The 26,963-nt window shown below is 35.9% G+C and overlaps 1 long non-coding RNA gene across 2 annotated transcripts in view; it reads right to left on the reverse strand.

Annotated features, from left to right (window-relative positions):
* Window positions 1-1,493: 1,493 nt before the first annotated feature.
* Window positions 1,494-26,963, reverse strand: part of LOC140659183 (uncharacterized) — a 57,904-nt gene continuing 32,434 nt past the window's right edge. The window contains exons 4-6 of one of the 2 annotated variants that reach the window (XR_012045019.1): window positions 23,566-23,639; window positions 2,682-2,776; window positions 1,494-1,610 (exon numbers count right to left, since the gene is read on the reverse strand). This is a non-coding gene — a long non-coding RNA (uncharacterized lncRNA). Of the gene's footprint in view, window positions 1,611-2,493; window positions 2,777-23,565; window positions 23,640-26,963 lie in introns of those variants that run through there. The other variant, XR_012045018.1, reaches the window with a different exon arrangement.

Consider the following 26,963-nt stretch of genomic DNA (forward strand, 5'->3'; position numbering starts at 1 on the left):
AGCTTTAGGGATGCTCTACATTATGGCAACCCCCCCAGGTCATTCTAGCAGTTTATAATCACCTGTGCCCAGCAATACTCTAACCAAATTCTTTTCAGTACCTCTCCAATCAAGTAATCCCCTATTCTAGTTCTATGTCTCCCCAGGGTAGTCTTCCACAAGGAAATCCCCAACCATCTGGTTAGCTCAGCTTTCAACTAGCTTTGATCCAACAAAGTGGCTCAAAGCAGTAAGAAAAAAAAAGATAGATATGCCTCGCAGTATTTTGCATATATTGAACCAGATTCTGATCCTCGTTTGATTAATGTAAATCTAGAAGAACTTCACTGAGGACAGGGATACAGGTCAAGAAACATTATTTTGCTGTTCTGTCCAATATTAAGCACAGCTGTTTTTTAAGTGAACAAAGAAAATACCACCACTGTGCAAAAAATATTCAGCTCCTATAAATCAGCGTAGCTTCGCTGAAGTCAACTGAGTTATGAAAATTTACATCAGCTACAGATTTTCTCCAGTATGTAATGAATAGTGTTCTGTTTGCTCCCCTGGGTCTCAGCTCAGGCTCTATATGAATACAACTGGATTTTTTTTCCAAAATGAGCATCAACACATTTTCTCCTGAGTCACATATTCTTAGCTTCTATACACTGCACATTGCCAAGATGACTAAAAAAGCTTTATAAAGTAATTAAATGTTTCTCAATAAAAAGCATCAATGACACGATTTTCTTATACAACTTAGAAAACTCACCTCATTTTATTGCCATTTATTGTACCAAAATGCTAAAAAAGCATTTTGCTGTAGAAAATAGATCTCAAGATAATATACAGTACTGAATAATATGAAAAAGGAAACTCTGAGACAGAACAAACAGCACCTCTGAAAAGGCCACACAAAATGATGTGGTATGACCAATTTTAGCCAGGAATTATAAGGAACAAGATATTATTAAAGTTATGATGAAAAAACTAAGAGTCTGAACGCATGTAACCAACTGTGATCTTGGAACCACAGTTGTTCTTACATTAATTTTATGGATTGAAATTTATGTACAAATGTTTGTATTTCAGAAGAGAGGACAGACTAAGATCTCCTCCATTAATAAGCAGGACACACTACATCACAGAATCCTGAAGTTGGAAGCCTGTTTTTCAAAGAAAGTAAAGGTCTTATCTGGATGTCAAAAAACATCAGGTTATTATGTTGTCATAGAAACATTTAGCATTAATATTTTCAAAGCATACACAATACAGAATTTGCAAATTTCAGGAAAAGGTATACATTTTAACAAGTACAGACACTTTTGTGTATGTTACTGCATTGTCTCATGAAAAAAAAAACTTCTAAGCAGACAAAGAAAGGCACCTATTCAATTTCAGATAAGGTACCCACAGCCTGTCTTGAAAAGTATTATTGACTTGTAAAGTCAAGTATGCACAAGTTAGAAAGCATCAGAATTAGATCTGTTTTTGTTTATTCAACTTAGCAAATCCTTGTGTGTATGCTGAAACACTGGGTTGTTACCTTGCTTTTCACACGATCTCTTCTTTTAGTGCACAGAACAGCCATTCCTCATTGTCAGGTTTGCTGCAGTAATATGAAGGGTATCCTTTTAACAAAGCAAATGTTTGATTCTTAAAGGCTTATTTCTGCTGCACCGAAGCCATTATCAAAATGTCAGTCAAATCCAGTGGGATCATGATTAGATCAAATTAAATCCTGCTTGAAAGTCTACAAATCTTTGTGGCTTACTAACACTGCTTCTAACAGTCGAGCAGTCAGTGCAGAGGGACAACCTTACCTTATTCCTTGTAAAGTTATCTGCAAGCCCATTAATACATACTACTCATGAGTCACAGAGTGACATAGCTAAATAGTCTCAGTAGACCTGGAGACTGAGAGACTAGCTAGAAGAAAAGAAGTTACCACCTCCATTAGACAGGTGAAAATTATTTGTTAGAAGATTTTCAACCAACTCTAACCACCAATGTTTCCATCAGAAAGTTTAAAATATAAATGTAGTTTTTGTTAATGTCATAACAAGAACAGCATTGTCTTGAGAAAACAGACCTCGTGAAGTTAAGATTTGTAATGGTGGTTCTAGGAATTCACCAAGGAGCAGGACACCATTCACAGAAATAAACTGAACAGTTTCACGTATAGTCAAGAATTATGAGAAAAGTCATTCCATTTTCCTTTTTTTTTTCCTTTTTTAATAACTTAAATCTGAATAAGAACTTTACTTAATGCAAAGTTAAGGCCTTTCCTCTAATTTTGCTTTTGGTACAATTTCTATTTATATAAACAGATTATGAGATATATTGCAGCAGGAGGCATCTCTCTCTTTAAAGACAGAACATTAGGAATTCTAATGTAGAAAATTTGGGCTAAACTACCTTCATTTGTATTGGTAAAAATATACAACAACTTAATTTCAAAAAACAACATTGGAATTACAATGTTATCAACTAGTAAAAAAAAATTAGGCTCAATGTGGTTAACAGTATAATGTTGCTAGAAGCAAACAATAAAACTAGTAATTCATAGCAGAAGTTTTCTCAGAATAATTACCACATTCTGGTTGAAAACTATAGTGGAGATGTTTGTTTTCTTCAGGAAACTAGGAACAGTTGGAAGTAAAAGAGGCAGTACAACACATGGACAGAGAACTGGCCCAGACCTCTGAATTCATTGGTTTTCCTTCCAGCTGTATCATTAGCTTTCCAGGTGACCTTGGATAAATTGCTTCTCTTCCCTCTGTCTCAATCTTCTCATCTGCAAATAGGTACAACAATCCTTTGTAAAGCCCTTTTTTAAATCCAGAGACAGAAAGCACTGTAAGAATTATCCTTTCCCACCACTTATAACGAGTACAGTTTGTTCACAATGGAATGGAGTCTGCAAGATCTTCTCAGCAATGTTTTCATGCACTTAATTTATGTTTAAGTTTCTTAATGCATTTCTGAGCTATAATCATGTGTGTTATTTTAAAAGATATATGACCACAATTTATGATACTTAATGATTAAGGAACACTAATATGGTTCTGTGAAACCATATGCAACATACCTCAGTGCCCCCTGGTACACCTGGGTCTCCATATTTGATTGCAAAATAAGCAAAAAAAACCCCATTAAACAGCTAAAGCAAAATGGCAGTTATCAAATAAAACATCTACATAAATATTTAGAATACATACCACAACCACAAGGGCATTTTATTTTACCTCATCCACCATGCAATGATCAAATATATATCATTTCAACTAATAAGCAATAAATTTTGCTAAAATTACCGGAATATACTCATAGATTTGAAAATCTACATTAAAATAGCAAATTGCAGGAAAAAAAAACCCAAAAAACCAGAAAGTACAGAGTGCAGAACCTAATTTACAAATATGGATGTTTAAATAGAATATACAAATATTGGAGATTGAGAGCAGTGTACTGCCAAGTTTTTCATGCAGTCTCCAAGTACACTAGATTCAGAGAGGGGAATGATCGATAAGAACAGGCTGTGGGATGCCTGCGTAGCTGTTCTGCTCATACATATGTAACCTGTGGCCAGGAAGCCAAGCTGGGGTTCCCCTGAACCTTTGTACTAGTAGAGCTGAGCATGTGTGGGTCATCCCATGTAATACCCACTGCCATCTCCACAGTGCAGAGACAAACAAATTAATCTGTCCTTTTCTAAACCTCCCTCATTGTTCAGTCTGGTCTATGATGTTATACTTTCAGTGTTTCTAATGGTAAAAATCAAATTTTGGTCATTTATGCCTAAATATTTCTTTGTTTAGCCACATCCTTTGAAAATTAAGTCTACAATACCATTTAAAAGGCATTTATTCTTAATATTGGTATTTCTCCTCTCTTTTAATTATTCTGAGAAAAAAATGGATGCAGGAAGGAATACTCAAAGTTGTAAAATGATTCTGTAAGGTATCTTACACTGCACTGAAAACAAACTGAAACAAGAGACATTATACCCCAAAAACCCAACACATGAAGAAGATAGAAAGTAATTTTAAGCTGCTCAAGTTTTTTAAGCACCCAGTAGGCTGTAGCAACAGAATTGTTTAAAGCAGTTATATATCTGCTGAGATGCTTAAAATCTGAACATAAAAAGATTTCCCCTTTCATCAGCATAGACAGGTAAAAATATTCCACTCCTTAATGATTTGGCAGCTGTTGCAAAGTAATTATCAACCTGTGAGATCAGGAGATAGAATGAAAAAGCAGAGTACTGTCCAATACTCAATTTTCAGTGGTTTGTTTCAAAAAATATAATGTAACAGTATTTTCTATTTTAAAACTAAAAATGTACTCTCATCACACCTGTAGTAAACAAGACCTTACCAATACACCCATTCTGAACTTTGGGGAAGTCTTGATTCTGCTTTGAGCCACTCTAGTTAACTTCATTTGTTCTACATTTCTTCAGAACTAGAGTTTACATCATTAATTTCAGTTCCATGATTATAATTTTGAATACTGCATAGAGTATCTTCATGGAAAGACAGACCTAAAAAAACTTCAAGCTTGCTGCAATTGCTTAAGACCCAGGAAATCAGGTTTGTAACTCATAATCAGAACCAAAAAGAATACTAGTTTTTGTAGAAATAGGGAGGAGATAAAGTCAGAAACATTCCATTAGGATTTGGAAGAGATTATGGGATCATTTGCTTTGGTGAACTGACATTATTGAGCATCTTATATCAGGACTATTTGTGCTGTGCTCTTTCTTGCTTGGAAGTCCAATTCTAGATGTGCTGTTGATTTGTAAAGTCTAGGCAAAAAGTTACAGACTGGTTTTGGCACAGAACCACCAAACTTGGAACACTCCCTGACCTAAATTTCTTAATTTTCTCTTCCCAGCATGAAGCCCATCTACTCCCCAGAATTTTGCATGAAATGGATTTGGATTGGAGGCCAAAGTCGTGATAGCTGATGGCAGTTAAGTCATCTTACTGCACTTGTTAAAAATAGTGTTGAAGGATATCTTTCTCACAACTAACAGTTGTCATTTTGACATAACACTTTTTATGATGTGAAAGTGCTCACAGAATTGGGCAACAACATTTTTTTAATATGTACAGAATCAAGAAATACTTTAACTTCTTTAAAAGGATGAAAAGTTTAAAGTATTTCTAAAAAGCACTAAAAAGTAATTTTATTCTCTTTTAAAAGTGCTTTCAAAGAGGGTGTTAACAGCTGATTTATTTTATTCCTCCTACATTCGTCTGTTTGTCTTCATCATTACACTTTAAGGAAAAGCTGTTCCACTGTTTTAACTTGTGGGCTGTTAATTTTTTTTAGACTGACTAGCGTTGTCACATGCAGTTTCTCTGTAAATCACTCCATAAGGCTCTGCACCTTTCATGAGTTTTACTTTTGCTACTGTTATCTGTAAAGTCTGTATCAGAACAATGATTCTGCTTGTCTCATTTAAACTGTTGTACCATATGTCAGTGATATGGTTCCAAAATACTTTTTAAGCTTTGCATTCTAGATAAATACTCTCACATGTGTTTATTCACAGCAGCAGCTGCTTCAAGAATTACTGTTGTGTTGGACACCTAGAAGTATTCAGCCTTAGACAGAAGTGCCAGTGATACATATGTATTTCCTACTTATTTGATGTGAAATTTGCTGTCACTTCTACCACCCATCAGCAGGTAAGCCGAGCAGTTTTAAAACATCCATTTCCACATGCCCTCCTACCTTCTGCTGTATGGGGTCACCTCCATGAGGAATCATTATTAGCCTTTCATTAGGGAAAAGAAAACAATGCAGAATTCAGGAGAGCCATTTTGCCTGGAAATGGAAGCAGTTAAGTTGAATAGCAAAGCCCACAGCAGCAGTTCATTTATGAGAATATCTTTTCAGTGATACACTATCTGAATCAAGTTAAAGAAAAAAATCTCATTTGAGTAAGTTTTACAAGTACGCTGGTTTTGCTGTGAAGAGCATCCTACTTAGAAATGCAGTTTTTATTGTGTTATTTCATTTGATTCAGTTCTGCTTTTGAAATAAGACAATGTTGTCTACATGGACTTTTATCACAAATATGTCGATGATTTTACTGCTCTAAGCATTAAAAAAAAAGCTGTTTTCTAAGTGGGATGGAAGACATTGTCAAGAATTAGTAATTTGGATTCAATTCCTCACTCTAACACAAAAACTATGCTATATTCAAGTCGTATGACTTCTCTTTGCCTTAGTTTTCAAGCTGTGAAAGAAAAAAGTTTCTGTACTTGCCACATAGTACCACTGTAAGACTTTATTAATTCAGACCTTGTTTTTTCATTCCTTACAGTAAGTATCATTTCTACAACTAGTCCCATTAATTCTAGTAAAAATTCTCAGGTGGACTTCTATTGCTCTTTGTGCAGGACATAGAAAATTTTTTATTAAGAAATGGCAGTTGCTTTCCCCCCTTCAATGCTTTTTCTAATTAAAAGTACATTAGCTACTTGAGAGCACCAGAAATAAAATTATGTTCTCTTCAAGTTCTATTTCTTACCTTCTTAAAGGGGAAAAAAAACACCTTACAACTAAGTTAGTTGAAGCCCTGGCAGCAGAAACAGAAATTTTCCTTTCTGCACTCTACTTACAAATATATACAAGTTCCCTTTTCTTTTTACTTTAGCCTGAGGCTTCCAGTATGTAGAAACCTGCTGCCTAAAATGAAACTTATACATTTAATAAGAATTCAAGGCTGTCTAAGAGAATTGGCTCTTTTATTAACTGCATAAGTCTGAAACTCAGTTAGACACTGTTCAGAGTTCTGTAAATATAAGTCTATATTTCACCATGGACATGTTCAGAGACTTAACAGCAATATAAACAGGGTAATTCCCAAATGAACATGGCATCTTTTTCTCAGTGCAGTCATATCCATCCCAGTTACTGGGTACTTTACTTTGCTATACTTTATTTCTTACAATGTTATAGCAGGGGTTTGGGGTGTTTTTTTTTTTACAGGAAAAGAAACTTGCAAAAAATAAGCAGCATGTGAATAGCGAAGTTATTGCTCATGGTTTTATACGACATCCAAAATTACAATTACTATATATGTTGGTACAACACATTGTTTTGGTTATGAATAGAGCTACATTTCTGTGCTACCTAAAAAAACAAACTGAAAGAGCCTGCAAAGGGAAATTCCTTCCCTACCTACATTGTAGTGCTATAATGGCTTCAGAGCAGGATATCATGCACATGCCATATCTTATTACAGCAGCCCTATCTTCATTAAAAAAAAAGACAAAAGAAAAACTTTTTAAGCCTAATGCTTCAGGCAACTGTTGCCATTGGCAAAAACTTTATGGGTACAAATGTTGAACAATTCTTAAATCTAAAAAACCCCTCACAAGGTTCTCCTCAGAAACTCAGGGAAAACCACATATTTTTCCTAGAAACATTGAACTGGCGATAATTCCCTACAGAAAAGCTCTGAATCTGTCTGAATCTGCAAAAGATGCAACGCCTTGACCAACAACCAGAGACTGTGTATGTGGAGGAGACCGACAGTGTGGAAGCAGTGCGTTGGAAAGATGAACGTGCAACCACTGGTACAAGCACTCTACCAGGCTCTGGCTACTTCTGCAGCCTCCTTGGTGAACATCTCCTCACTGGCCAGCCTTACAAATCCATTGACGATTTCAAACTGCAATGCTCATAGAAAGAGGCAGCACCTTCCAGTCCCAAGTACTCATTTCCATCCTTGTGCCCCTAATCTCCCTTCAAGCTGACACAAATATCTGTAGCAGTAAAACACAGCCACATGACAGATTATGACTAAGGAGCTGAATCTGCTCCCTGATCCAATTTACCACCTGAACATTGTACCCTACCACCAGGGAGGGAGAGGCGAGAAGGTGGGATTGCACAGCCAGAACAGAAGTTAACGCAGGACTGTATCCTTCAGTAGCAATGCTGGTTTAATTTGCACAGAGCTAGAACCAGACACTAGAGTTAGCAAGGAGAGGAACAGACTGTAAGACTCATTTGACCCTCATGATTTGAACAGGCACAAAAATTATTTCCATAGAGTCTAAAGATAAAAAGGATGCAACATGAGGCCTATGCAGCAAATAAAAAGGGCATAAACAGGGACCACACAACATGGAAAGCATTTGTGGGCCATGAGATTCACAATGTTGAAGGACAAAGACTGTAGAAACTACAAGAACGTATGTTTCCTACTGAATATGTGCAAATAACTGCAAAACGCAGACTGCCCTAAAAAGTGGTATCAAAGGATTTCAATTAAAGATAGAAAGGATTTATTGCTTCCATAATTTTACAACAGAGTTATCGAAGACAATGTATAAGGACTGACATTGTAAAACATTTTAACGCCTCTGAAAACAGAGAGAGGAAACTTTTTTCCCCAGATAGTATTAAAACATATAACAGTAAGCAATCTATATTAATCCTCTGTGTTGCAAAGCAAGCTGGTCATGTATTATTTGGGAGTGAATGACAGATTTAGCTGTACTGGTGGAACAAAGTACAAAAGCAAAGAATTCCATCAAAATTATGTGAAAAGGCAACCAATGTCATTTAAGATGACATCAAAACCTTACTTTAAAAATTGTTCCCAATTTTTTCAAATATCCAGAGACAACCAAAAATAGAGACTGAACTTACTCATTACAAGGCTCTGGAACCATAGCCAAAATTAACTGCAGTGACTAAGCATACTTCTCTTGCCAGCAATGGGGGGGGGGGGGGGGGGGGGAAGAGACATCCTTTATTCATGATGATTTGAGAATAGTTATTATTAACACAGAACGCAAGTGATCAATGTCCTCTCTCTAAAATACAGAATTTTTCATATTAACAGGTGATAAGCATTTGACAAGGTGAGCAGTCTCACTGGAGCCCAAGTATAAATGGATACTGAAAGGGAATATTTCACACCGAATACGAACTGCAAGGACAACACAAAGACTGCTGAAGAGTTTTAGAGAGCCGAAGTCCTCTCCAAGACTTTCACACAGTAGGCAGGGATTGCTAAAGCAACAGAGAAAATGTCAAGAATCATCAACAAACACAACAAGCAGACTATTACTTCTTCAGTAGGCAGCAAATCAACGTATATATAAGGCTGCATGATTTAAGGGTCACATTAGCAAAGGTGCTATTATACTTGCTTAAAGGATTGGGAGTTTTGGAATACATTGTGGTGACAGAATTACATGAACATATAGGTAGTTTCCCAATATTTGTTCATAACTGTATGTTTTGGCCTTCCTTTTTAAACCCATCATCATCTAACTGGGATTGTTTCCCTCTTCGGTCTAATTAACTTCTTATGTATAGATGAAATATATTCTGTTGCTTAAAATGTATAAAATCATAGCTACTAAATAAAATATCAACAGATACAATCCATTAAAAGTTTCTACAAAAATTGTGACATACTCCATATTACATTTATCATTTCAACTATATATGCCACCACAGCATACATACTCTTAAGACTTTGAAAAATGTATGTCATGTCTACAGATTAGCCTGAATCTGATACCGATTCTGAAAACCCTTTTCCCTGGATTTAAATCCAAACTCTGCAACTTCTGAAGTAAACTAGGCCAAAATGCTTAGCCTTTACATAAGATTCCAAAAATTAAATTCAGCGTGCAGTTCTATCTTAGCATTGTTACTAATCTCTCTTGTGAAATTCAGTTTTAAAAACTAAAATAAGAATAACCCCAAACAATTTTAAAATCTCACATTTTATTTTAAGCCAATCCTATGATTTTCAGGAGGTATGTCTTACTTCAGAATGCCTGAGACTGGCAATACTATACTTGGACCTTGCATTAGTGTTTTGATGATAAATACTACCAGCATAAGCACTATGCATTATCCAACAAAATGCATCAGATGGAAAAACTGAGCTGGCAGTTAAATTCTTTGCTTAATGCCAGAAAAGAGTTATAGCTCCTGTCCTAGATTTTGCAAACACAAGACTGTAATTTCTCCTCAGCCAAATTTCTATAAATGTTTAGAATTTTCTTTCTGAATGTATGATTTTGCATGAGTATTTTTTTAAATGGTCATTGTTTCTTTCATTGTAGAAACATCAAAATCTGTTCCTCCCTTTTGAAGCTGCTGCTTTTGCAAGGTAATGTTTAGAAGTACTGTTGTTACTTCTATCAATTATCTCTGCTCCCTTATGTCATATATTGATGAATCAGGTCAGCAGCATAGCTTCTTCCCATTCTATTTACAAATTGGAAAGCTCTTCTTTCCCTGGAGTTTTGGATTTGAAGGTTCTACCAAAAGAAAATATTTTTTGAAATTACTCAGTTTTTCATTGGCAGTATAATATACAGAGTTTTTTGGATAGAAATATCTTCAAAGAGCTGAAGACAACCAAAAATTGATTTTTCTACTGTGAAAATCACTGTAGGTTTAATAACATTAATTCCCAAAGCAAAGATCTTTTAACTTCCTTTATCATGGCTTGTTTCCCTATTGTCACTGTGATATCAGCTCTGCTTTATTTCCATAGACTGTATTTGATATTAGTAGATTAAATATATTAAATATGAAAGAATGTAACAAAACATGGGCAATAATATCAAATCTCCATACTTTGGACTTTTTAGGTTTACCATGAATTATGTTCATATAAATAAGCAATAGGTAGGCAAAAACCTAGAAGAGATCTATATCCTACAACTGCAAACAAGAAATCAAAGGGAATACATAAGCTAACTGATTTTTTTTTTTTTTTTAAACAAGATTGTATCATTTAATTATTTATGTTTGGCTGTGGTAATTTTCCAATTCTGCAACTTTTTCTCCTTTTTAAGGATATATTAAAAAGCTGGAAAGAGCCAAATGGCAAATAACCATGTATATAATGCCTATGCATATATATGTCATACCAAAATTTCCTTTTGAAACCTGAAGGGACATTATAGTCCAGTCAAATTTGTGTTTTGGTTCACTTAAAAACACTTTCCTCATTATATAAATATCTAATGTAGCAAGCAGGCATCATAAATGAGTAAGCACAAGGCTAAATACTATCTAAATCTCTTTATATTGTTTTTTTAAGATAAGATCATCCCATAGACAAGATTTTAAATTGGATTTGCCTTTGCTCTCCAGAGGATCTACATTATATACTAGTAGGGAACTTAGAAAAGACTTAGGGTCAAATCTGCAACTATTTAGTTGTAAGCACGCTTACTGCAGACACTTGAGAGCAGCCACAATATACAGATCACATCAGAATTTTCATTATAACACACAGGTCTCTGAATATTGCAGGTGATATCCTGTGTTTACCATCTGCAGCAGAGTTTCCAGTGGTTTCAGGAAAGCAGCAGAATTAAACAAGGCTGAAAAATACTGATTTTCATCAGGTGGGCTGAAATTTCCCAGTCTTGGTTTCAGTTTAGAGCTGTTATTTTTAAGCATTCAGAGATATGAATTCAGCCATCTTTTCATTATGGAAAGTGAAAAATGATGTTTACAGTATTACCATGTACTTGTAAGGCTATACCCTGCTCATGCAGCTTGACATTTTGGAACTTGCACATCTTTACGGAAATAGCCTCCCCAAGCTTGGTTAAACTCAATGCAACTCAGAAATCTGTTCTCCAGCAATACCTAAAAAATATAAGCACCTAAATTCAATCAACCCCATGTTTTGAACACTAAAACTCAGATAGGTTCAGAAGGATTTCAGTGCCTATTCCTAGCTAATTACGACTCAGAAATGATATGTAAAGATGATGCCACTCTGCCCACATCTGTGCAGAAGCCAAATACAGCAGGAGTTCCCTTCATACTGAAACTCAGCTAGGAAGGGAAAGATGTTGCTTGCACTCCCAGATCCCTGGATTATTGGTGCTTCCTGACCAGTGAATTCCCTGCCTACATAACTCCCAAATAAATGGATTGGGGAATCCAGTGTTTGTATTCATCCTTTCCTTCTGAGCCCATTTTGCATTGTGGCCCAGCTTCAGTAGACTGACGAGGATAACCTTCTGGCTGCTCACCACGCTGCCCACAGCCTGCGATTGCAACATCCCTCATCTGGATCTAAATTTTGCCGATTTGGGAAGCTGTGAAACAGTCTATTATTTTAACTAGTTAGCATAATTGAAAACCATAAATATCATTTTCAGAACAGACCTATTTTTCTGGTTCAAAGATTATGACAATATGTGCATTTAAAGCTTTTACCAGTGAGGTGATATATTTTCTGTTTAGCTTTGAAAGTCTACAGACTGGAAGGTCTAATGTCCCTGTGTCCATCCAGGAGCCAAGAACTGAGTCCATGTCTGAAATATAGCCTCAATATAGTTGGGATTTTTAATTTTTTGCCTTTTGGGGGAAAAAGGACCAAAAATTTACATTAACATCTGAACCTTCACTTTTAAATCTACAAGCTTGCCAAACTGTCCATTGTGAATGGCACTCCTATATCTGTACCAAGCCACTCAAATCTGGCATGGGTTCATGCACCTGGAACACTTCATAGAATCACTATAGTCAATGATCAGTAATCAAGAAGTGCAAGAATACAGCCCATACAATTTTAAAATATCTATGCCTTTATTGCACTTTTTACTATAATATTTACTTACATAACCAAAACATTGTTTCTCAAATAATCCAATTTAATATCATGCACTTTTCTTAAGGACTAATTTAGAACTGCGCATGCTGAAGTGATTTATATTTTAATTCCCGTGCACTCATCTAAATTGAATTTAATCTGACATCTTATTACCAAGTTCTATTACATTCTCCTGGAGCTCTTAGTAATCTTTTCTAATATTGCCTAATTTAAATAAATTTATGAATTACCATGTATTGACATCCTGCTTTTCACCATTGCTCTAGGCAGACAACATAGTAATATATCAGTTGGTGTACAAAGCCCCAAATAACCCCAATGTTTGACTTCTTTCTAGTCCTTCTCAGTCAGAGATCTTGCTCTTTGTTTCCTACCTCTTCGTGCATTTTGCATGACTAGCAAAAATTTCCCCCGCCTTAGTTCCTCCAATTTTCCCTAATAATTTTGTATTAGTTACTTTAGCAAAAACCTTTCAAACATCTAAATATATTATAGCTCTCAGTTCTCTCTTATTCTATGTTTCATTAAATTCTTCAAGAATTTGTAGCAGTTGAAAAGATGTCATTTAACTTTATAGAAGCTATGCAGATTTATCCTTTGAATTGCTTTATATAATATCACTCATAAATACACATATAACAAATTTTTGTTATCTTTTATGATCTTCTCAACTGCTTTCCTGGCTCTGAACAACAATTCATATTCTTCTAAGACGAACTGCTATATTTTAAAAGGATGACTACAAACCTGAGTACCCGTCAATCTCTGGCACAGACGCAACTGGTAATGAGAAAAGTTATGGTCTTGCTATAATTGTTACTCTGAAAAGTCCTGTAAGATTTCCACCAAAACTTCCACTAGAAATTTATCACAATATAGATTTGAAGCCTAATTTCTTCACTTTTTCCCTCCTTTCCCTTTTCTCAATTTCACTCCCAGCAGAGTAAGTACTATCCTCCTGGGTCAAACCAAATGAATGACATGTCAGCTAACATTTCTGTAATGTCTTGAAGAACATCTTTATTCTCTTTAAAATGCTTCTTTCATATTTGCTATGACTTGATGAACAAACAGTTTTCATATCATGACTGAGCTCAGCCTCAACTGACCACTCTTGAAACAGAAACAAAATTAAATATGCCTATTGGGCCCATTTTTGAAACAAGCATATCACTGGTATAGTTACTACTGTGGTTATTGGTTAACATTTTAATGAACAGAATAATGTTGCTATAGAGCTTTAAAGATGAAAAATAACTTCATTTGCAGAGTATGGAGGCAATAAATGTTTTATCTGGAAAAAATCTCGTTCAAACTTTACCTGCTTCAGAAGGATAAAAATACTAGCAATTCAGAGACAAACTGTAGGTAACACCATATGCAAAATGCTATTTTATTCTGCTAGGCATTAGATGGTTTGATGAAAGCCAAAGGTATTGCAGGTTAATAAACGAAAAAATCATGTTAGTACAGAAGGATAGCAATCCAAAACATATGCAGCTTCTTCTAATCTGTAACTTACAAAATAATTTTCTTTTGAATTAAGTAACTGTGAGGGTTTTAACCATTACTAAACATGAGAGATGATCCCACATAAACAGAATAAATTATAAAAGATCAAGAACTTACAAGTTCCTTTTCTTGTTCTTGACTTTGCAGTAAACTTTGTATAAGTTGTGTAAGTTGCTTAAAATAAGCTTTAAATTTCCTATCTTCACAAAACCTAAAAAAGGTTTTGATTGAAAACATCTGCACTTGCAGTTAAGAGATACTACAGGAGTGTAAAAAATCACTTCACTGTTTCCATCAGTGATAACTGAGTGTTTCTGAATTAATACAAATAAATGGATCGGGAAGACAGCTATCCTACAAATTCCAATGAGAGAGGACAACAATTTCTTACCTAAAATATAGATTTTATTGAATTACAGTATACTCTCAACAGCAGTTATAACAGTTTTGGCCCAACGAACAACTGTATTACCTGCCTCAAAAGGTCTCTGTTGACATGGCAACATATTGTCATTAACTGAAACACAAAACTATCGTCAAATAAATCCAACACTACCGTAACAGATCATACTGTTTTTTTAAAACTTCTAAATGAAACTGCAAATAAATATGGAAAGGCAAAACACTATCTTCCTAGAAAACAGTGTGCCTGCAGTATACGTAACATTCTTCCATAACACGGGACAGATGCCTACACACTCTGGTCAGCACTGAAATACACATTTACTTGGCTTTAAACACTATAAAAGCCTGTTAGAGGAATGATTTCTCAGAACAATAAATATGACAGATGCTACACTCATTATTCTAAGATTGAGTAAGTAGAAAATAGAAAAGGGTGCTGTTCTACAAAACAGGCTACAATAAAGGAGAAAGGATGCAATAAAGGACTTGGGAACATAAAACCTAACCACAGCTAGCTTTTAGGGGTGATCTATGTCCTATATAAAAAATAGAGGGAAAGTTAGACCCCTCAAAATAGCATGCAGAAGAGCAATATGCTAAGCACAGAAGCAGTTGTCTAGAACAAAACACTGGGACCCATAAGGATAGGTGCAATCCCTGTCTAAATAAGGGGGCTGCAAAACACTACAATCATATTTATAATAGGAACATGACATTACATGGTATTAATGAAAAATGGGTATAAAGGTTATAGATACTGAGGTACTTCTCTCATACTTTCAAAGAACTGCCATCACCTAAGTCCTGCTGTTTTTCTTTCAAAAAAATTAGAAAAAAGGACTACGTACATTCTTCCAAAAAAAGCTGGAAACACTGCTCATTCCACTTTCAGTTTTACAGCTCTTACCCAACATACAACAGAGCTAGGTTAAAGTCCTGCCTCAAGGTGAAGTAACTCAAAGCTATAGCTGACATCTCTCACAAGAAAATTATTATGCTCAATTAGAGTATCAACTATTTCTGTATTTCATGTAAAAGAGTTACTGGATAAGCATTAAGTAACTAGACAAAATACAGAAACAGCTCTAGTAATAAGGTTTAGATTCGAAGGCTCTCCACTCACAGCTGACTTTATGCATCTCTAGAATGTTACAAACTAGCTCATCCCATCCTTATGTTCAGCAATAATGAATCTCAAATATTTTTCATGGATAGCAGCACACTTCTGACCAAAAGAACTGCAACTTCAGGTGTCCTAAAGTTGAGGCCTCGGAAAGTTTTAGGATCATGATTTTAGACAGGAGAGCCTACACTATAGCTAAATTTACTCAGCTCAGAATCTTTTTTGGCTCTGACATTATATTCCTGAATAACTGAAATGCATTAACTGTCATTTTATAACACATTCAAAATAAATGTCATATCTAGACTTCATATCATTTGAAGACTAGAGTTCCTCTAAGTTAGTGGAAGTTGTGACATTTGGCACACTAAAAGATGGCTGGTAAACGGGGGCTGAAATCGCACTCATTTGCCTCCCCTGCTCTCCTCTCTTGAAAATACTCAAGGTCAATGGCAAGGCTTGGGCTTATTGTAAAGAAGACAGGTATCTCTAGAGAAATGTTCCCCTTGGAGTTCTTAAAAATCCATAATAAAGAAAATAACGATGAACATTATTTAACTATAAATTGAAAAATGTATTTCAGTTCTGTAAGTTAATCAGACTTAAATCTCCATGGGAAACTTGCAACACTGTTCTCAGTTTAAACGCTTCCCAACAATTTACAGCTTCATTTTGCAAACTTTTCCCCAAACCAAACTCCCCTGAATTTACACCACCTAGAAGGCTATTCATACAAAAGCTGCACAAAGCATGCAAAGAAGAGGTTTAATATGTTAGTGCAGGATAAATAGTGCAGGAAAAAGCAGCAGCAGTTCCTGAAGAAATAAAAGATAATATATTATTATAGTAAGTATACTCAGGTAGATTAAGTGACACCTAAGTTCCAGTGCCTAGTCACTTCTGAAAATCAATGCAGAGCCCAGGTAAAGCTCTGAGCAGGAAGCAACCTTGAGCAAACCAGTGGGAAAGAGTATGGCACTGAGACTCAGGTGGGATCAGACCATCTCAGTACAGTATCTTCTAGAAATAAACCACACAGTAGATATTTACTATGTTATTTTATTGCACTGTAGAAGATGCTATCTCACCCTCAAATGCCACCTACACATTTTAATCTACATCATGCCAATACTTACGCATGTATTTATACTTACACAAATATTTATCCTTAACTTTATAATAGAGACTGAAAAATAAGAACAAGAGATGTGGGCAGTTTACAATGAATGTGATCTTCTAACCGGGTGTAGGCCTGGACCCCTTCCTCCTGCTTTCCTGTCACAACACTGGGAATGTGTAAATCGGGGCCACTGCTTGAGAGAGTACAGCAGACAAATTCCATATCCTGGACAAAACTGCAAGACAAAACAGCATCCTGAAGAAAGGCTCCAGGTGACCACGACTAGGAGCTATATCTTATACCTATCTTTGCCAAAGCAGAACAATCTGCCTCTGACTTTAGACTTGATTCCAGGCAAAGTGGACTTCACTACATGTACAGACAACCACAGGAGTAAGCACTGCAAAACAGTAAGAGGGTTCAGAGATTAAGGACCTCCTTGTTAAACAAACAATGAATTGTCAGCTTTGGCAAACAACAGGAAATAATGTATACACATTATCACAATGTATTTTTGTTACACTGCAATATTTTTCAATGTTTTCAATTTATAGTCAAAAAATACTAGCACATCTCTTATCTTACACAAATAATATTCCTATTTTACACAAATATCCAAATTGCATGCTACTTTTAAACTGCAATTCCAGGTGCCAGAAGGTCTATCAATTTCATTTCTAGATAAAATCAAAGGTCCTCCTTTTTATTCAGATGAAAGATACCTTAATAATGCATCACTACTGCCTACATTTTAGATCAACATTGGCATATCAATTTTCTTCTTACATTTGCACATCTCTCTGACCAGAAATGTTAATTAGCATTAGGTTTCTCTGACCTAAAGCCCATAATTTGCATCAAGGTGAGAAAAGTATTAGGGAGGGGGACAGATGGAATGACGCAAAAGCTATTTAAAAGATGAACAAAACTTATTAGTTTCTCGCACTTTGTGTAGATCTGCTAAATTGAATCGAGCTGTGAAACTGTTGTAGCATGGAATCTGTTCAAAATCTCTGTTATACTGAGTCTAGGCAAAGAGGAAGTATGAATCAACAATATACTATAGCTTAATCTATTTTTCATTTTCCTCTCTGAGCCAAAGCATTAAAATGTATAATGGAGTAAATGCCAACACCGTTAGCTTCAATACATTTTACTTATAAAGTACATAGGGCTTTATGATCACCATAGGAAGCCAATGCTGCCAATAGATCATCAAAGCTTGCTGATCTATGTTCCTTCTCAGCAAGCAATACAAAGACACAGCCAGTATATGTTGAATTTTCTTACCAGGCCCCAAAGAAAAGTTAATTCTAAAAGATGAGTTTTGCACTGAGATACTGTTTCAGTTCATGAAATTAGCAAAAACTGAATCAAACTCTTAATGCTGAATGAATGCTGTGAAGGAAGCAGGCACCTGCACCATGAACTCTACACGTACACCACTCTGCTGCAAAAATTCTTTCTCCTCCTCTTCACGTCCCTCTCTCATACGCAATCAGTGTTCAATTTCCAGTACAATACAGTTGTTATATAAATCTCTAAGTATAGAGGGAAAGGGATATAGCAGGAATCATGAAGGTGGATGAATATTAAGATGTGGTCCCTGAAGTGGATTTTGTGTTCAGTGATGGCTTATTTGAATATAATTAGAATACACAAACACACACATATATGTTTTGCAGTAAAAAGGAGAATTTCAGCTGTATTTTCACTACAGATTTTCGGGTTAAAAAGCCTGTTTCCATAGTGAAACAAGACAAAAAGGCAAAAATGAAGAAAAAAAAAATCAGGAACTGATAGTTCTGTTCCCAGCTGAACAGAACTGTATCCAGCAGAAAAATTTTTCCTGTGACATAAAATGTTTCAAAATATTTATTTCAGATTTTTATCTTCTTTTAAACAATATGGAGAAATCCAAACATAAAAAGATTTTGTTTACCTGTAATAAATGACATCTAAGCAATTTCAGGACTAAAAATTTTTTTTTTTTTCCCAAAAATTAAACCATCTCTCATGTAAAAGTTCGATTTTAATTAATTAGCCTAAGGAAAAAAAAAGCAATCAGAAAAATAATTAATTGTTCCAGCTATCAGTAGCTTATACACAATTGGCAGTTATTTGATGACTGTCTTGGCCAAGATACTGAGAACTTCATGTGCATCCACTAGTTGCTGAGTGTTATCTGCAGCTCTTCTGGAATTGCATTTACATGCTAGTTCCTTCAACAAAAGACTGAATTCTATTACCTGCTTCATCACTGGTTGTATTTGGTTATTATTCCCACTTTCTTTGCAATAACTGTACTTAAGCTGAACTAACTTACCTTCCCCAGGAGCAACTTTTGCTACAAGTCAGTCAATAGATTAAGTTCCTGTCTCGCTTTAGAAACCCTGTGTGCCAGCACAGTATTTATAACTGCAATCCAAAAGTCTGCATTTATATACAGTAATAACACTATTGCACTGACCTCTGATGATTACTTTTAATTTATATACAGGTTAGTCCTTTTTCACCTTCTGGTCTTGTTTAAGAATATAACAACACAGCAGCCTTGACAAAATTGGAATCAACTGATAATTAGTATTCCATTTAATGGAGATGAAAGCCAAAGTATTCTGACTAAGAGGATACTGCACAAAGGCATTCTGACTAAGAGGATACTGCACTTATTACATTACATTAAGCTATATATAACTGCATCAAATGGAATATTTAAGCATTTTAACTTGAGCATTTTATGCGTTAGTAATTCACTTAATTATTTCCTCTAGAGAACAAGTGGTATAATATCATGGGGATGCATGGGGAGTTATACGAATAAATCTTCAGGCATCAGGATAGGATCAGATACCCAAGAGCCTCACTTAAATCAATAAAAGCAGGAGGAAGTAGCAGGAAGGATGCTGCTTCCAGCTTATTTCACATCACTGTATGTACAGCAGATACACAAATCATGCTGGAGACCTAGTTGCCTTAACTTAATAAAAATGTAACTCAAATGTTCACACTTTCATAAAAAATAAAGAGCTATGTATCTATGTTACATTCTCATTTAAAATGTATCTGCTAGTCCTCTTGCTTCATGATAATTACTTTCTAATGAATTTGAGCTATTTAGGTCACATTATATTTCTACACGGTCACTACAATCTTGGAAAACAGGTGAGAATGAATCAGTAGAAAGAGTGAAAGGGCGTAAACAAGAAACTTCACTAACGATTCCCTGCAGATAAATAAATTAATGTGTCATATTCTCCAACACATAACCTCACTAACTCAACTAAACCAGCCGCTCTCTAAAATATTTTCTGCACTGTGGCCTATTTTTATAGCTCTGAACTTGATATGGGAAATATTACATCTGTAATCAATGAGTGCAGAGAAAAATTGAGATGGGAAAGAGCCATAAAATGAGCAGGAAAGGCAAGGAGAAAGGGAACATAATATTAGAGATATGAAAAGGGAGAACAGGACTTCTGTTAGTTTGTGTGTATGTGCTTTATTTTATACAATGTTTTCGTTTTATTATATTGGTAAATAGTACCTGTAGGTGGGGCAGAAGAAATTGAAAATTAAAGAAATAGAATAAGATACTAGCTCAAAATTGACAAAGAAAAAGGAGCTCAGAATTTGCAGTGTACCTGATCCCAGCTGTGTCTGATACTACAGGCTGGGTGGCAGACAGGGAGCTCCGTCTTCATACCTCAAACTCCACAGCAGCTGTGGTAAAATCTAGATCACAGTGTGAGTTACACCAGCATTAACATCAAACAGAATTCAACCTACAGTGTTGCCCTAATTCATACACTGCTACCCACTTTCTTGGTGGACTGTGCTGATAAATGAAACTAACTCAGAAGCAGAACAAATTTCCAAGTCTTTGTTTTGCTTCGGAATTTCAACAGATTGGATGCTGAATAAAAGTTTACATTAAGCTGCTATGGTAGTTGTCTGTTATCAAGAGATTCCTCCTATGTAAGTGGAATTCCTACCTAGCCACTTTGTCTGCCTTTTCAACTACTTTGTGCTGCTGCTGGAGAAGAGATGTGATTTTGGCCCACATTGTCTAGAAACTAAGAGCTAACAAAATATTACACATTCTTACATTAACCCATTAACATTACCCAAACAGCACAAACTGTTGGCTGCACTTAGCAAGCTGAATATTTCTGAATATTTTGGGAAAAATATCCAGCTGCTAGCTGGTGAATCACCATAACAAAATGTTCATTTCTCTAAAAAGTTATCCATCAATGTAAGCAATGCGTGGTTTTAAATTCCCAATTACACAGCCCATTTGACTTGGTCATTTTGACGTCATTCCTGACGCGATGCTAGGTAGTTGCCATAGTTCTCTTGAAGTCTTGGAAAATTCCCCACAATGAAAGAAAATCAAAAGAAATTAACTATCCTTTTTTCCCCTCCTTGCCTGCAGTTATTCCAGTAATTAGTTTCATTGTTGCTACTAATGAAGGTGTTCAAGATCTCCTTGTCCATTCACTACAATGCTGGCATATCTTTCACCTTTTTGTTTTCCGTGAGTACAGATTTTGGTCCTTGACTGTCAAGGATGCTTTTATTTTTATAAGCATTATTCCATTATGAATACATAGCCAACCATAATAAATCCAGATTTCAGCCCTCCCCTAGCATCCTTGTAATATTGTCGTTGTTACACCATTACAGCTCTTATCTTACCTTTAGAATTTGCAATATCCTTTTTTGCCTGAAGAGCCATCCACGGGACATAGACAGACCCAAACTGGTCACACTCCCCAGAACGCAGCTCTCACAGTAAAGTAGTTCTGCTGCTGAAAGGCTACGGGCTTATATAATAAAGTCTGGGGGAAAGAGGTTGTAGATACTCTCCTTGTACATTTCCCCTGCAGTGCTGAAGAAGTACTACTTGTATTGATATTGTCATCAGCAGTATTAATTCTACACACTGTCTCATCCCTTAGAAGTTTCCAGAAAAATCAACAAAACAGGTTAATACTTGAAGTGTTACTTGAAGCATTAGCCATGCAATTGAGAATTAAAATGGACTAGAGGTATAGGACTTCTTGAAAGAAAGGCCTACCCCCAGTTCCTCACAGTGCGGATTTTGAAGGATTCAGAAATTGTAGGAGACAGATGAACCATCTGTTCTGTCAGCTGGGGGAGGAAGGGGACTTAGTATACTGATCTGGAATAAGCTCCCTGTAAAATATTACATCTTCTCTGGGTATTCCAAAAAAGGGGACAATCATAATTGTCTTTTTTTAATTCATTACTATATATGGTAATACTTTTGTTTCATCCTTGCATATTGGTCTGTAAATGCTAGATACAGAACGCCCAAAAGCAGAACCAGATCACTCTGATGACTTTTCAACAGTTAAAAGTATATAACCAATGTCAGATCCCTGAACTTCTGGAAATTTCAGATCCAAACTGATATCTGAATTTTGCAGCTTAGGCCCTTCTCTCTATTGTAAAGAGGGGGTTTGAGAGTTTTTTCATTGTTGTTCTTTTGATTTAGTTGCTAAGCAGTATTACAATAGTAACAATGTGGGCAGAGAGATAAAACTTTATATAAGGCTTTAGCTGCAAAGTGTATATATTCCTTGATACTAATGAAAAACAGTTTTACAAAGAAATTCAACCTCCACACACAGCACAATCAACTGATTGATGAAGAGCAGGCAATAAAAATGTGGCATGTATAACAGCTATCTCCTGATATCTTAAGAGTCAAAGAAGGAGGAAATAGTATCAAACTATGTTTCACAAATCCTATCAGTGTAAGAGTTTCTGAGGAACTGTTTTCTCTCTTAAAACTTCACATTACTTGAAGTTTAACACAAATCAAGAGAACAAAAATGAAAGCTGGGCTTCACTGAAATAAATAGAAAACTCCCATTGATTCTAGTTCAACCAAAATTTTGTCCTAAATTTAACAGACACATGAATCTCATAGACAAGATTGGTCAAAAAGAAGATCTACTACATGCCTTCTTTCCTGCTTTGGACAAGCAGTACTATACAGGCTTTCTATATGACAAAGAGCTTCAAAATTTAACATATCATCCATTTAGAAACCCATGAAGTTAATGAGAATCCCGATATTTAATTCAGTGAATTCTAGGCTGGAGAGGCAGTAATAAGTAGCATAGAAGCAACTCCATTTATCTCCTGCACCCAGACACAAGGTTCTCTGGTTCCAGGACAGAGTTAGCTCTAAAAGATCCCAAGGAATCCCTGAAACTATAGTCCTTACGTGGAAAGGACAAAATAAATAGTAAAATGCTTCTTCCTCAGAAGCCATACAACTGAGCAGCTGCAACGTCTCTATCGTAGCACAACACAAACAATTCTTACCTAATAAGTTATCTATCACTCTAATATTTCACTAGCTTAATATTAAGGAAGAATTATGCCTCAGAACCCCACTGAAAAACAGTGGCCCACTGTACAGTTATCAGAAGCCAAGTGCTTTCTTCTCCTCGTGTGTCAGGTGAGGATGACAAATAAGCTCCTTAGTTCACTCCTAGATCCCAGTCCCCTGATCATCTACATACTACTTTACATGCAGGATCCCTTTTGCTGGTAACTTACCTGTAAAATGAAATTTGAGCTGCACTCTGAGAAAAACTCATTGCAAAGACCCACCTTAAAGGCCAAACATGTACACCCACATTGGATTCAGCTGCCTCCACTCAGCACACTCCTGCAATGCTGTGGAGCTCAATACGCCCTCAGACTCCCACACCCCTTGTGCCAAGCCCCAGGGCATGCACCACGTACCTGCAGTATCATTCCGTGCAAATGCTACTCAGGCAAGTTACAACACAGTCCTCAGGTTAGTTAAACACTTTGAACTGAAAAACACAAAACAAAGTAATGGTTAAGGGTTTACAGCCCTACAGGTGGAGCCCAGTGGTGACCCAAACCAAGCGTTGGCCAGCATGGATGCAGTCAGTATGCCCTAGAGCAAACCCACCAAGAACCAGGTGGATTTGAGCCATCCCACACCACTTTACCTTGAGGCTAGGAATCACTCCTTGTGATACAGCCCACATTTTTTTTTTCAAATGAGAAAGCTGAGCAGAAATGATGAAAGTCAAGCCAAACACTTTCAGCAGATCCATAGGAACTATACTGACTTCAATGAAGACACTTAATCAGGAGCTGAAAAGCCACCTGTAGTCACTCTAACTTCCCTAACTATGCTATTTTCCCAGTCTCAATGTGACTGGAAGTGAGGCAGTTTGACTCTGGAGCTACCACCTTTCAGACAACCAGATTAATCGTCCTCTCCATCAGAATCTTCAAGACTGCCTTTGCCAGTCTAATCTAATAATCATCTTCCCATCTTTGCAGAACAGCCCACTGCCTCCAACCATCTCCCTTCTCAGGTGGTTTGCAAGCCAGATGCAAGACCTCAAGTGGAGACAGTAACTGTCAGCATCTGCCTTGGAGTCTGCTATGGAGACACACTCAGTGCACGCCGTCAGGCTGCACACACACTCGTGATAGGCATGATTATAAATATCCATCACAGGCTGCACGGATTGCTCCCAAGATTTGTGTTGTTGAATGTCAACCATCATTGCCCATGCATTTTCTAGAAAGCATTGCTAGTATTGCCACCAGCCAGTGGGTGTCTAGAAACAAGGAGTGGGCAGGCACAGCAGTGTTATACCCTACTTCAGCAGCTTCCTGGAACAGCAACTGAACATAAGAGGAGAAGGCAGGCTCATAAGGAGTCCATACAAAGAAACTTCAGTATGGTTCAATCCAAAAATATCTATGTATGATTTTGGAATCATCATATTTTTATTACCAAAAACCAAAAATGGATTACTTTTTTGGTATCAGTACAGCTTCTAAAAAATATTCACAACTAAATGATAAGTTACAGGAAGAATGTAATGGTATTTTCTTTGAATGGTTTATTATTAATACAACCTTCCCTGAACATTTTTCTAATAATTCCTCATTACAGTAAGGCTGCATAAAAGAGAGGGGTTAATGAGCTACAAGTTTCTTTTCAATATGAAAATGCAGTTCTAGGATTTTTGCCATTTTTAAAGTCCAATCAAATTACCAGTATTATGTACTTGTCCTATCTTTTTCTAGCTGTGAAAAGGAAGAGGTAAGGACAGCATCAAAATTTATGTTTGAGTTCTTTGAAAATATTCACAGAAATGCTACTTTACATGTGGTGCATGTTTAGTTCCCAGCCCAGCAATAGTATCACATCCCAGTTGAGGTCTTTATGTTCTACCCCATAACAAACATTGATAATTCTTACTCTGGCTATAATATGCAATCTGTTGATACTACCAAGATCAGCAACGTGCAGATGCTATGTTTAGCTGCAGTACTCTACACTCAGCCTCAGGCAAAACCAGTTTATCCATTTGGAACAGAGTACACTTGTTGTTAGTTAATCCCCAGTTGACAAATTACAAAAGGGAGAATAACAAATATGTAGTTATTTAAAATACTGTGGTTTTGGCATAGGTCAACTCATAAAACGCTGGAACCTAAATGGATTAAAAGTTTATAACAAGAGTTTCACCAGGATGTTGGCTTGCTACTAGTGCTGACTTCCAAAATAAAGTTACAGATCCCAAGGCATATGTAGATTTTAATAACATGAACATCCTAACAGCACTTAACACTCTTGAGAAAAAATTCCAAGGCTGTGTATGAGCAATATAAAGGCTGTTCCATTTGCTTACCACTAATATCCATCCTGTTACATTATAAAGCACTTTGAGAAAGCCTTGAGCATAAAGATTATGCAAGTTTATTTTGTTCCATCATGCATACCTTGCTTGCCATCTAGTGGACACAGCATATGAATTAAAGTAAGCATATCTACTTTCAGCAAGAAATGAGCAGTCACAAAATGTGTAGGTATAACAGTTTTGAATTAAGTATTTCAATTAGCAGCAGAAAAAACGTTAGGATTGCTAACAGTACTGCCTATTAGATTCCCCTGAATGCTAAATTTAGTCTAAATCCTAGGCAATCTCCAAAAAAACTTTTAAAAATTTCATTCTTCTATGCCATACATTCTTTCCAGTCTCAAAAAATAAACCACAATGAAGAAATCAGATTATAATTCATCTTATAATATTGCCAAACTTATTTGCCACATCAGACAATTGAGACACAAAATACAAACATCCAAAGCATTCATCTCCAAGACAAAACAATCCTCCCATTTTTAGTCTGGAGAAAGAAGAGTTCATATAAAGCATTTTGCACCTCCTTGATTTTCCCGCCCATAACATACAGTGAATTAATTACATGTTTAAATTAAGCATTTGATTAAGTGTCTTCCTTGATCAGAGAGGACCTGAGGTACCTTATTGAATTGACCTGTGGGTCTAAGTTACAGCTCATTTGCTTTGAAACCAGCTCAAGACAATGAACAACAGGGAACAAAATGATTTTGTGCTTGCTTGCATCAGTTTAAAAACGGAGTAACTCCATTTAACTAACCAGAGCTGAATCAGGCCAAAAGGTTCAGTAAGCCTTCAAAAGTTTTATATACTTCTTTCCAATGACACTTTGTGTCAGTTTTAGTGTGCTTTTGTATTGTCAGCTTGAAGGGGATTAACATACTTGGAAAATTCCTTGTAAGTGTCAACAGAGGACAAAAAAAATGTATCAATCAGAAAAAAAAGCTGGTAGAGTCACTTTAATTTCCTGTTCAGAAAAATCTTATTCTGACTCTGAATGTTGTTTGATATCACTAAATAACATGCTGTGTACATATTTTTTTTCTTAATCAAGTTAAATGTCTGCTAATGACCACAGGGAATGAAATAGGCCACAGCTGGCTATATCATGCATATGCAATTGCTGCTTAGCCACAATTTATGTAATTAGTTACAGTCATATTAAGCTATTTAAAACACATGTTAAAGATCTAATGATGAGCTGACATTAATGGGTCATTACAGCATGCTTAAATAGTTTCCAAAGAATATTTGAATATACCACTGACATGCAAATAGGACACTTACAGAAAACAATCATACATAAAAATATTACTGATTTTAAAGAAATACATATATTTACTCAAAGGAATATTTCTGAGTATGTACTTTTTCAAAATATATATCAGTGATACCATTTTGTCATTACAATTTCAATTCTATAAAGCTGACAATTCATGGGGAAAT

The sequence above is a fragment of the Ciconia boyciana genome, chromosome 13 (genome assembly GCF_034638445.1).
Source record: "Ciconia boyciana chromosome 13, ASM3463844v1, whole genome shotgun sequence".
Lineage (NCBI taxonomy): Eukaryota > Metazoa > Chordata > Aves > Ciconiiformes > Ciconiidae > Ciconia > Ciconia boyciana.